Raw genomic sequence first — 12,410 nt, 5'->3', positions numbered from 1 at the left:
GTCCCGGCCCGGACAAACTCCGCCGCCGTCCGCAGCCACTGAGGCGCTGCCACGTGTCCCGGGACCGCATCACCGCGCCGCCATCCCGCGCGGGCCCGCCGGGGCCCAAGGCCGGCCCCCGCGGCCCGAGCTTCTCCGCGCCCGCGCCCGGCTGCCCCGCCGCCCGGTGGCCGGAGCCCCTCCCCGCCCCGTCACCGGCCACCTCCACCGCCGCCGCGGGCTTCGACGCCGGCCGCCGCGAGCCGCCCGACGCGCCTCCCCTTCATCCAAGCCGCCAACGCCAGCGAGCGCCGCGGCCACTCCGGCCATCCCCGCCCCGCGCCTACCTCCTCCTCCGTCGGCCGACCCCAACGCCGGCGAACTCCGGTGACTCCTCCGGTGAACCTCGTTCCGCGTGCCCCGATCCAGATCCGGTGAACAGTAAACCCTAGGTCGTTTTTTTTCTTCCAAGTCCCGAAAATTCCAGATCCATGTGCCCATGTTCGTCGTGCCGCAACTTTGCATCCGTAGCTCCGATTCATGCATATAGCATATCAAAATGTTCATCTCAGAGTGTACATAATTTCATTCCATTGCATCATTTTCATTTGAGTTCATCTTGATGCCCGAAATGCTGTTAGAAGAGGGCTACTTGAGATATTTCTCAGATCTGCTGCTCCATTTAACTTTTTGTCATTTTTGCCATGATTAATGTGTGCATGATATGCCCTGATGCTCTACATATGTTTTGTTAAGGGTTTTGCCATCTTTCCAGAGGTGCAACCCATGTATTTTTGTGATGTGTGTGGTGACTAGCACAAGCTTGCAAAGTGAGGCTCTTGGTAATTCTGATTTCAGGGACTTGGCAATTCCACTAAGTCCTTGAGCTGTTTATCTCATATGGCCATATGTTCATGTTGTTTCCTAGTGATCCGTGCCTCTTTTGAGGATTATCAGTAAGGATGTTTTGTTAATATTGTGGTGCTCTATCCATCCATGTCTTTGTTTGCAATTATGGAGCACCCTAGCTTGAGTCAATCGAGCTCTACTTTTGCTACTTTGTGAATCTGGGCAGATTGTCAACTTGTTTGCAATTTTGCCGATGATGTTGTACTTGATCCGTGCATGCTATGCTAGTGTTCTTGCCATGTATAGCTTGCATTTTGTGTATTCTTGATGGATGTATGCTTAGCTTATCATGACTTGCTCCGTATTGAGTGCATCGAGCTCGTAAACATGCCTACTTGATATCTGTTTTCAGCATGCTTCAGTTTTCACTAAGTCTGTGATCTGATTATGTTTTTGCCATGTTCATATGCTTGCAATTGTATTTTCTGATCCCTTTTGTCTCAAGGTCACTAAGGGACTTTTGTCAATCTCTTTGAGTATCTCCATGCCATACTTTACTTTGCCATGTTCAGGTCCTGTATCATGTAGTTTTGTTGCTCCAAAGAGCGCTACCTGATCTGAAATTCCAGACAAGTGTTGATTTCACTAAGTCTGAAATCTGTTTGCCATATGCATTTTTGCATGCTTGTTTGAACCTGTTAATGGATGAATTGGCCATAGCTCAGTGCTAGACTTTTGTTAGGCATCATGAATGCATCCTGGCCATGTATTTTGTTGTCATGTTTGGGTGCTGTAGCATGTTCTTCTCATTGTATTTAGATGGCTACTTGATATAAATCGCAGACCGGTGTCATATTTGAATCGCTTGCCATTTCCAAACCGTAACTCCGATTCCGGCGTTCTTTATATCGTTTTCAAGTGATTTCATCTCATTTTTCCAGTGACACACTTGGATTTACAAGTTGGGGCCAGGTTCTTGCATTTCCTGTCACATCTTGCATATGCGTCCCGCATCGCATCCCGCATAGCATATCATCTTTGCATCATGTTGTTTGAGTTGCACGTGGTTGATTTGTGTCCTTGTTGCTTGTTTGTCTTGTTTGGGTAGAGCCGGTATACGAGTTCGCTAACGAGGAGCCCGTTGAGTTTGCTTTCGAGGATCCAGTCAACTCTGACAACTGTGCAGGCAAGATGATCATACCCTCGAAATCACTACTATCTTTGCTATGCTAGATTGCTCGCTCTTTTGCTATGCCAATGCTACGATGCCTACCACTTGATTTCAATCCTCCCAAATTGCCATGTCAAACCTCTAACCCACCATGTCCTAGCAAACCATTGATTGGCTATGTTACCGCTTCGCTCAGCCCCTCTTATAGCGTTGCTAGTTGCAGGTGAAGATTGGAGACCGTTCCTTGTTGGAACATTTATTTACTTGTTGGGATATCATTATATTGCCATGTTATCTTAATGCATTTATACACTTGGTAAAGGGTGGAAGGCTCGGCCTCTCGCCTAGTGTTTTGTTCCACTCTTGCCGCCTTAGTTTCCGTCATATCGGTGTTATGTTCCCGGATTTTTGCGTTCCTTACGCGGTTGGGTTATAATGGGAACCCCTTGATAGTTCGCCTTGATTAAAGCTTTTCCAGCAATGCCCAACCTTGGTTTTACCATTTGCCACCTAGCCTCTTTTCCCCTTGGGTTTCCGGAGCCCGAGGGTCGTCTTATTTTAAACCCCCTGGGCCAGTGCTCCTCTGAGTGTTGGTCCACCTGTCAGCTGCCAGTGGCCACCAGGGGCAACTCTGGGCTGGCCTACCCGTACTTAAGACAATCTGAGTGTGCCCTGAGAACGAGATATGTGCAGCTCCTATCGGGATTTGTCGGCACATTCGGGCGGTGTTGCTGGTCTTGTTTTAACCTGTCGAAGTGTCTTGAAGAACCGAGATACCGAGTCTGATCGGAACGTCTTGGGAGGAGGTCTATTCCTTTGTTGACCGTGAGAGCTTGTCATGGGCTAAGTTGGGACTCCACTGCAGGGATTTGAACTTTTGAAAGCCGTGCCCGTGGTTATGGGCAGATGGGGAATTTGTTAATGTCCGGTTGTAGATAACTTGAACCTTAACTTAATTAAAATGAACCTACTGAGTGTGTTACCGTGATGGCCTCTTCTCGGCGGAGTCCGGGAAGTGGACACGGTGTTGGAGTAATGTTTGCGTAGGTTGTCCTCTAGTTTCTCGCTCGCGCTTTGCCTCCTCTTCTCGCTCTCTTTTGCGAATAAGTTAGCTACCATATTTGCTAGTCGCTTGCTGCAGCTCCACATATATTTGTACCTTGCCTTACCTATAAGCTTAAATAGTCTTGATCGCGAGGGTGCGAGATTGCTGAGTCCCTGTGGCTCACAGATTACTATTACACCAGATGCAGGGCCCGATGATTTCGCTCCAGGAGACGCGTTTGAGCTCAAGTGGGAGTTCGACGAAGACTCTCAACGTTACTATGTTTCCTTTCCCGATGATCAGTAGTGGTGCCTAGTTGGGGGTGATCGGGACCGTGTCGCTTGTTGGGTTCTCTTTTATTTTGGCGCCGTAGTCGGGCCATGAGTGTTTTGGATGATGTAATGTTATTTATGTACTTGATTGACGTGGCGAGTGTAAGCCAACTATGTTATCTCCCCTTTTATTATCATATTACATGGGATGTTGTGAAGATTGCCTAACTTGCGACATATGCCTTCAATGCGATTATGCCTCTAAGTCGTGCCTCGACACGTGGGAGATATAGTCGCATCGAGGGTGTTACAAGTTGGTATCAGAGCCTTCCCCGACCTTAGGAGCCCCATTGCTTGATCGTTTTTAGCGGCCGAGTTGTGTCTAGAAAAATGTTTTGAGTCATTTAGGAATTATATATCAGAGAGTTTATGAATTCTTTTTACTCCCCAGTCTCCTCATCGCTCTGGTAAGGCATCCCGACGTAGAGTTTTAACTCTTCTCTTCTCAAATTTCACTAAATTTTTTTTAGGATCACGCAGGTATCTTGGAATCGTCCCGATGGTTTTATGATGAGAACATTGTCTTGGTGCCTCCTGTCAGGGGTTTTGTGGAAGTGTCCCGGGGAGTTGAGCTCTGAGGTGTTGTCGTCATAATTTTATCGTTGCAGTTCTGGAATACCTGAGTTTAGTACGCCGACATCGAAAATCTCTTTTATGCAATTCGTTGGTGAGATAACCTCGACGCCACCCAGTACTGGGGCGGGAGTTCGGGAGTATCGCCATAACTTGTATAACTGATGCTTTTCGAAGGTTGAGGTAGATGATTTCTGAAGGTTTCTTGGTTATGTGTTGAAGGATGGATACAGCTGGATGTAGGATTTGCTAGATTTGGGTGAGATATTATGCTTCCCCTGTATCCCCAACACCTGATTGCATAACCGGAAAGGTTCGGGAGTTTCATAGGTGGGAATTCTAGTAGCTCTAGTTCTTCTTCCATGGATATTGGTTTGAGATTGGGATTTCTTACCGATTATTCGTTCTTGATCCGTACCTTGTTGATTTATTTCTCTACCTTAATTCTAAGTGGTTTCTCAATTATGGATATGTGACCATTTCAAGAGGAATGCATTCGTTCATTTTGTTCGGATGTGAAGACTATATGTTGCAATTTTCATTCCGCTGGATTCAGCTTCAATATTTTTCTATCAATGTGCTAGTGGATGTCAACCTCTTCAGGATGGCTCCTCCAACGCGCACGACTCCGAATCCTAATCCGCCACCACCTCCCCTCCTCCGGAGGCATGGCAAGCTGTGATGGCCGCAACCAATGCAAACACACAGTTGATCATGCAAATTCTCCAAGAGCGCAATCAAGGCAACCAAGGGAACCAAGGCAACAATCAGAATCACTTTGCTACACTCAACCAGTTCCTTGCTAACGGGCCAAAGACTTTCAGCAATTGTGTTGAGGCAACCGATGCTGACGATTGGCTTGTGGATCTGTGCAAGCATTTCGAGTGCAGTAACGTCAGGCCTGAGGACTTTGTTAAGTTCGCTTCCTACCAACTCAAAGATCAAGCTGCAGATTGGTTCCAGCAGTACAAGGACTCCAGAGGTGGACGTGTTATCACTTGGGATGAATTTCGTCGAGATTTCCGAGCTCATCATATTCTCCAGAGCGTGGTTGAAAGCAAGCGTGAGGAATTCCGCAACCTGAAGCAAGGCTCTTTGTCTGTCTATGACTACAACAAGTTGTTTCAGAAGCTCGACCGCTTTGCTAAGCAGGACGTGCCTGATGAGAAGAGCATGATATACCAGTTCAGGGGTGGTCTCAGAGAAGAAATTCAGCTAGCTCTTGTTCTCTTTGAGCCCTTGAGGTACGATGAGTTCTACAACATGGCATTGAAGCAAGAAGCTGCTCAGTTGAGGTGTGATGCTTCCAAGAAGCGAGTCAGAGATGTTACTCCTTCTTCCTCTACTCAAGTGGCCAAGCAGCAGAAGTTTTGGCTTCCTCCTCCTCCGCCCCGTCAGCCATATCAGCAGAAGAGCAAAGGTGGCAATGGTTCTTCCCACCCACCAAACCCTGGCTTTCAGAACAAGACTTCGTCTCAAGCTCCAAGATTGAGTGCTTCGTATCACCGTCCGCTTTCAGAGGTCACGTGCAACAAGTGCCAACAGAAGGGTCACTATGCCAACAAGTGTTTCAACCAGAGGCGTCTTCCTCCTCCTCCTCCTGTCAGAGCGGCAAGTACAGCTGTGGTCAAGCATAACCCCAAGCACGCCAAGGTCAACTTCATGAACGTAGCTCAGGCAGAGGATTCGTCAGATGTCATCATGGGTAACCTTCCTGTTAACGATATTCCCGCAAGAGTTCTTTTTGACACGGGTGCATCGCATTGTTTCATCTCGAGACCGTTTTCATCTAAGCATGGTTTGACTTTGCAAATTTTGCCTAGTCCATTAGCAGTTGTATCCCCCGGTAGGCGCATGCATGCTAACTCCATTGCTCCGGATGTTACTATCACTTTGGGAGACTACAAGTTTCTATCTTCTCCTACGGTTCTTGGTGACTCGGATATTGATCTTATTCTCGGAATGGATTGGCTTTCTAAGCACAAGGCTCAGCTTGATTGTGCAGCCAGGCAGATTCAATTGACTCATTCGTCTGAGGATGTAATTATCTTTGCCGCTCGTGATGATACCATCCGTCTATTTTCTCTCAATGATAAGGGTGAACTGGATGCTATCTCGCAAATTCTAGTCGTTTGCGAATATCAAGACGTCTTTCCAGAAGAGCTTCCAGGAATGCCTCCGCACCGGCCAGTTGAATTCGTTATTGATCTTGAGCCTAGCACGGAACCTGTGTGCAAACGTCCTTACAAGCTCGGACCTGAAGAGTTGAAGGAGCTGAAGAAGCAACTCGATATTCAAGAGAAAATGGGTCTCATCCGGCCTAGTTCTTCTCCATGGGGTTGTGGTGTTCTTTTTGTGAAAAAGAAGGATGGAACGGACCGACTTTGTGTTGATTACCGTCCATTGAACAAGAAGACCATCAAGAACAAATACCCACTTCCCAACATCAACGAGCTGTTCGAACAACTCAAAGGTGCTCAAGTATTCTCCAATCTTGATCTCCGTATGGGTTATCATCAGATTCGAATCCGTGAGCAAGATATTCCCAAGACGGCTTTCAGGACAAGCTTTGGTTCATATGAATACACTGTCATGTCTTTTGGCCTCGTCAACGCTCCTCCGACATTCTCTCGTATGATGAACTTCATCTTCAACGCCTACACCAATGACTTCGTTTTGGTCTATCTTGACGACATTCTGGTTTTCTCCAAGAACAAGGAAGATCATGCCAAGCACTTGCGTTTGGTACTCAATAAGCCCAGGGAACATCAGTTCTACGCCAAGTTCTCCAAGTGTGAATTTTGGCTTGATGAGGTTCTTTATCTTGGTCATATCATCTCTGCCAAGGGCATTGCCGTGAATCCTGAGAAGGTGTCTGCAATTGTGAATTGGGAACCTCCTCAGAACGTGAAGCAACTCCATAGCTTCCTCGGTCTCGCAAGCTACTGTCGAAGATTCGTTGAAAACTTTTCTAAGATCGCGAAGCCTCTCTCTAATCTTCTCCAGAAGCACGTCAAGTACGTTTGGTCTCCGGAGTGTGACATTGCTTTCAACACCTTGAAAGAGAAATTGATCACTGCTCCAGTTCTGACTCCGCCTGATGAATCCAAACCGTACGAGGTCTTTTGTGATGCCTCTCTCCAAGGTCTTGACGCAGTATTGATGCAAGAGAAGAAAGTTGTTGCTTATACCTCTCACCAGTTGAAGCCCAATGAGAAGAACTACCCCACTCATGATCTCGAGTTGGCGGCAGTTGTGCATGCTCTTTTGACTTGGAGACATCTCTTATTGGGAAGAAAAGTGGACATTTTCACTAATCACAAGAGTCTCAAGTACATCTTCACTCAGCCTAATCTCAACCTCAGGCAAACTCGATGGGTCGAAATTATTCAAGAGTATAATCCGAGTATCGAGTATACTCCAAGCAAGGCCAATGTGATTGCTGACGCATTGAGCAGAAAGGCTTATTGCAACAGTCTGATTCTTAAGCCTTATCAACCCGAGCTTTGTGAAGCTTTCTGCAAACTTAATCTGCAAGTTGTTCCTCAAGGTTTCCTCGCCAATCTTCAAGTCTCTCCTACCTTGGAAGACTAGATTCGCCAAGCCCAGCTTCTTGATGCTATGGTGAAAAAGGTGAAGATTGGGATTGCCAAGAGTCAACCCAAGTACAAGTGCTACCGCCTTGATGACAAGGATACTCTCTTCTTCGAGGATCGTATTGTGGTACCCAAAGGTGAACTTCGTAAAGTGATCATGAACGAGGCTCACAATTCTCTCCTCTCCATCCACCCCGGGAGCACGAAGATGTATCAGGACCTTAAGCAGGCTTATTGGTGGACTCGAATGAAGCGCGAAATTGCTCAATTCGTGAACGAATGTGATGTCTGCAGAAGAGTGAAGGCAGAACACCAAAGGCCAGCTGGTCTCCTCCAACCTCTTGCCATTCCAGAATGGAAGTTTGACCACATTGAAATGGACTTCGTGACTGGGTTTGCAAAGTCCAAACGTGGCAATGATGCTATATTCGTTGTCATCGACAAACTCACCAAAGTGGCTCATTTTCTACCTATCAAAGAGTCAATCACTGCAGCTCAATTGGCGGAACTCTATACCTCTCGGATTGTCTCTCTGCACGGTATTCCACAAGTGATCTCTTCAGACCGTGGCAGCATCTTTACATCCAAGTTTTGGGATTCTTTTCAGAAGGCCATGGGCACCAACATCCGCTTCAGCACAGCTTTCCATCCTCAAACTAGCGGTCAAGTCGAGCGTGTCAACCAGATTCTTGTAGATATGCTCAGGGCTTGTGTGATCTCCTTCGGCATGAAGTGGGAGGATTGTCTTCCTTATGCTGAATTCTCCTACAACAAAAGTTTTCAAGCAAGTTCGGGCAAGGCCCCATTCGAAATTTTGTATGACAGGAAGTGCCGTACCCCTCTCAACTGGTCTAAAACCGGTGAACGTCAGCTTTTGGGTAATGACTTAATCACAGAGGCAGAGGAAATGTGCAAAGTCATTCATGATAACCTCAAAGCAGCCCAATCCCGCCAGAAGAGCTACTATAATAGTAAGCACCGTGATTTGGCTTTCGAGATCGGAGATCATGTTTACCTCCGTGTCTCTCCTATGAAAGGTACTCGTTGCTTCGGTATCAAAGGGAAGCTTGCCCCCAGATACGTGGGACCTTTCAAGATTGTCAGCAAGAGAGGCGACCTCGCCTATCAACTCGAGCTTCCTTCAAACTTTGCAAATTTTCATGACGTGTTCCATGTCTCTCAGCTTCGAAAGTGCTTCAAGACTCCTGACCGCACCGTCAACTTCGAGGACATTGAGCTCCAAGAAGATCTCTCCTATCGTGAGCACCCAGTTGCTATTCTTAAAGAGACTGAACGCAAGACTCGCAACAATTCAATCAAATTTCTCAAAGTCAAGTGGTCACACCATTCCGACCGTGAAGCTACCTGGGAACGCGAGGATCACCTCCGTTCTGAGTACCCGGCATTCTTTCAGTCCTAGATCTCGGGACGAGATCCTTTCGTAGTGGTGGAGTGTTGTAACACCTCGGATGTAACTTTCCCAATTTGTACTCCAACTCTTGCCATTTCGGCGTTAAGTTATTTTATTTTCTCGGGTTCGGGTTTTTGTCTCCGTGTGTTGTGGTCGTTGTCATGCATCTCATATCATATCATCATGTGCATTGCATTTGCATACGTGTTTCATCTCATGCATTCGAGCATTTTCCCCGTTGTCCGTTTTGCATTCTGGCGCTTCGTTCTCCTTCGGTGGCCATTTCTAGCTTTCTTTCATGTGTGGGGATTAAACATTTCCGGATTGGACCGAGACTTGCCAAGCGGCCTTGATTTACTACCGTAGACCGCCTGTCAAGTTTCGTACCATTTGGACTTCGTTTGATACTCCAACGGTTAACCGAGGGACCAAAAAGGCCTCGTGTGTGTTGCAGCCCAACACCCCTCCAATTTGGCCCAAAAACCACCTAAGCCTTCTCCATCATCTAGAGCATTCGATCACGATCGCGTGGCCGAAAGCCGCACCTCATTTGGACTCTCCTAGCTCCCTCTACCTCTATTTATAGACCCCCTCCTTCAAATTCGCGGATCCCCCTCTCCGAAACCTTAAATTTCCACCTCGCGCGCCGCCGGACAATGTCCGTCCCGGCCCGGACAAACTCCGCCGCCGTCCGCAGCCACTGAGGCGCTGCCACGTGTCCCGGGACCGCATCACCGCGCCGCCATCCCGCGCGGGCCCGCCGGGGCCCAAGGCCGGCCCCCGCGGCCCGAGCTTCTCCGCGCCCGCGCCCGGCTGCCCCGCCGCCCGGTGGCCGGAGCCCCTCCCCGCCCCGTCACCGGCCACCTCCACCGCCGCCGCGGGCTTCGACGCCGGCCGCCGCGAGCCGCCCGACGCGCCTCCCCTTCGTCCAAGCCGCCAACGCCAGCGAGCGCCGCGGCCACTCCGGCCATCCCCGCCCCGCGCCTACCTCCTCCTCCGTCGGCCGACCCCAACGCCGGCGAACTCCGGTGACTCCTCCGGTGAACCTCGTTCCGCGTGCCCCGATCCAGATCCGGTGAACAGTAAACCCTAGGTCGTTTTTTTTCTTCCAAGTCCCGAAAATTCCAGATCCATGTGCCCATGTTCGTCGTGCCGCAACTTTGCATCCGTAGCTCCGATTCATGCATATAGCATATCAAAATGTTCATCTCAGAGTGTACATAATTTCATTCCATTGCATCATTTTCATTTGAGTTCATCTTGATGCCCGAAATGCTGTTAGAAGAGGGCTACTTGAGATATTTCTCAGATCTGCTGCTCCATTTAACTTTTTGTCATTTTTGCCATGATTAATGTGTGCATGATATGCCCTGATGCTCTACATATGTTTTGTTAAGGGTTTTGCCATCTTTCCAGAGGTGCAACCCATGTATTTTTGTGATGTGTGTGGTGACTAGCACAAGCTTGCAAAGTGAGGCTCTTGGTAATTCTGATTTCAGGGACTTGGCAATTCCACTAAGTCCTTGAGCTGTTTATCTCATATGGCCATATGTTCATGTTGTTTCCTAGTGATCCGTGCCTCTTTTGAGGATTATCAGTAAGGATGTTTTGTTAATATTGTGGTGCTCTATCCATCCATGTCTTTGTTTGCAATTATGGAGCACCCTAGCTTGAGTCAATCGAGCTCTACTTTTGCTACTTTGTGAATCTGGGCAGATTGTCAACTTGTTTGCAATTTTGCCGATGATGTTGTACTTGATCCGTGCATGCTATGCTAGTGTTCTTGCCATGTATAGCTTGCATTTTGTGTATTCTTGATGGATGTATGCTTAGCTTATCATGACTTGCTCCGTATTGAGTGCATCGAGCTCGTAAACATGCCTACTTGATATCTGTTTTCAGCATGCTTCAGTTTTCACTAAGTCTGTGATCTGATTATGTTTTTGCCATGTTCATATGCTTGCAATTGTATTTTCTGATCCCTTTTGTCTCAAGGTCACTAAGGGACTTTTGTCAATCTCTTTGAGTATCTCCATGCCATACTTTACTTTGCCATGTTCAGGTCCTGTATCATGTAGTTTTGTTGCTCCAAAGAGCGCTACCTGATCTGAAATTCCAGACAAGTGTTGATTTCACTAAGTCTGAAATCTGTTTGCCATATGCATTTTTGCATGCTTGTTTGAACCTGTTAATGGATGAATTGGCCATAGCTCAGTGCTAGACTTTTGTTAGGCATCATGAATGCATCCTGGCCATGTATTTTGTTGTCATGTTTGGGTGCTGTAGCATGTTCTTCTCATTGTATTTAGATGGCTACTTGATATAAATCGCAGACCGGTGTCATATTTGAATCGCTTGCCATTTCCAAACCGTAACTCCGATTCCGGCGTTCTTTATATCGTTTTCAAGTGATTTCATCTCATTTTTCCAGTGACACACTTGGATTTACAAGTTGGGGCCAGGTTCTTGCATTTCCTGTCACATCTTGCATATGCGTCCCGCATCGCATCCCGCATAGCATATCATCTTTGCATCATGTTGTTTGAGTTGCACGTGGTTGATTTGTGTCCTTGTTGCTTGTTTGTCTTGTTTGGGTAGAGCCGGTATACGAGTTCGCTAACGAGGAGCCCGTTGAGTTTGCTTTCGAGGATCCAGTCAACTCTGACAACTGTGCAGGCAAGATGATCATACCCTCGAAATCACTACTATCTTTGCTATGCTAGATTGCTCGCTCTTTTGCTATGCCAATGCTACGATGCCTACCACTTGATTTCAATCCTCCCAAATTGCCATGTCAAACCTCTAACCCACCATGTCCTAGCAAACCATTGATTGGCTATGTTACCGCTTCGCTCAGCCCCTCTTATAGCGTTGCTAGTTGCAGGTGAAGATTGGAGACCATTCATTGTTGGAACATTTATTTACTTGTTGGGATATCATTATATTGCCATGTTATCTTAATGCATTTATACACTTGGTAAAGGGTGGAAGGCTCGGCCTCTCGCCTAGTGTTTTGTTCCACTCTTGCCGCCTTAGTTTCCGTCATATCGGTGTTATGTTCCCGGATTTTTGCGTTCCTTACGCGGTTGGGTTATAATGGGAACCCCTTGATAGTTCGCCTTGATTAAAGCTTTTCCAGCAATGCCCAACCTTGGTTTTACCATTTGCCACCTAGCCTCTTTTCCCCTTGGGTTTCCGGAGCCCGAGGGTCGTCTTATTTTAAACCCCCTGGGCCAGTGCTCCTCTGAGTGTTGGTCCACCTGTCAGCTGCCAGTGGCCACCAGGGGCAACTCTGGGCTGGCCTACCCGTACTTAAGACAATCTGAGTGTGCCCTGAGAACGAGATATGTGCAGCTCCTATCGGGATTTGTCGGCACATTCGGGCGGTGTTGCTGGTCTTGTTTTAACCTGTCGAAGTGTCTTGAAGAACCGAGATACCGAGTCTGATCGGAAC

The sequence above is a fragment of the Triticum urartu genome, chromosome 1 (assembly GCF_003073215.2).
Source record: "Triticum urartu cultivar G1812 chromosome 1, Tu2.1, whole genome shotgun sequence".
Lineage (NCBI taxonomy): Eukaryota > Viridiplantae > Streptophyta > Magnoliopsida > Poales > Poaceae > Triticum > Triticum urartu.
The sequence above is the reverse complement of the archived record's forward strand: the minus strand, read 5'-3'. Positions refer to the sequence as shown.